Genomic DNA, 643 nt, shown 5'->3' on the forward strand with positions numbered 1-643 from the left:
GGACCAGTGCAGGGCGACCGCCGCGGGTGGTGCTGGAAACCCCCCCGGTACCGGAGCACCTGCCCTGGGCCAGCAGCCCCGCCACCCCCGGGAGCTGAGCTAACGCCGCCGCGGGGGGAAAGTGGCACGAAAAACTGGTTAAAAAACCCCAAGCAACTGGATGGGTCTGAACACAGGCAGGCAACACCTCCACGGGCACCGAGGGTTCCTCCGGCGTGAACGCACTCACGGGGTAAATCCCTCGGGATTTCAGCAGCGCCTCGTTTCTTTCAACGTTTTCACATTTATTTGAACGCCAGAAGCGATCGGAGCGGGCAGTTCGCACGCATTTTAAAAAGGGGGAAAAAATACAGAATAAATCACAGTTAAATAACACCTTAAAATTGGAAAGCCTGGAAACCCACGCGGTCCACACGACTTCACCCCCCTTTTAACAACCGAAACGAAACGAAGGAAGCTCCGCCGGTGGCTCAGCCACAGACACGGAGGCGTCGGGGCTGATTTTTCCGCGGGGACGTTTCTGCCCGTGCCACGGCGGGGCTCGCTGAGCCCGAGCCCCCCCGGTTGTTATTTTCTGTTTGTATCGCTTTCCCCCTTTTTTCTCTCCCCCTTTTTTCTTTTTTTTTTTCCTTTTTTCTTTTTT

The sequence above is a fragment of the Egretta garzetta genome, unplaced genomic scaffold (assembly GCF_000687185.1).
Source record: "Egretta garzetta isolate BGI_Z169 unplaced genomic scaffold, ASM68718v1 scaffold158, whole genome shotgun sequence".
Lineage (NCBI taxonomy): Eukaryota > Metazoa > Chordata > Aves > Pelecaniformes > Ardeidae > Egretta > Egretta garzetta.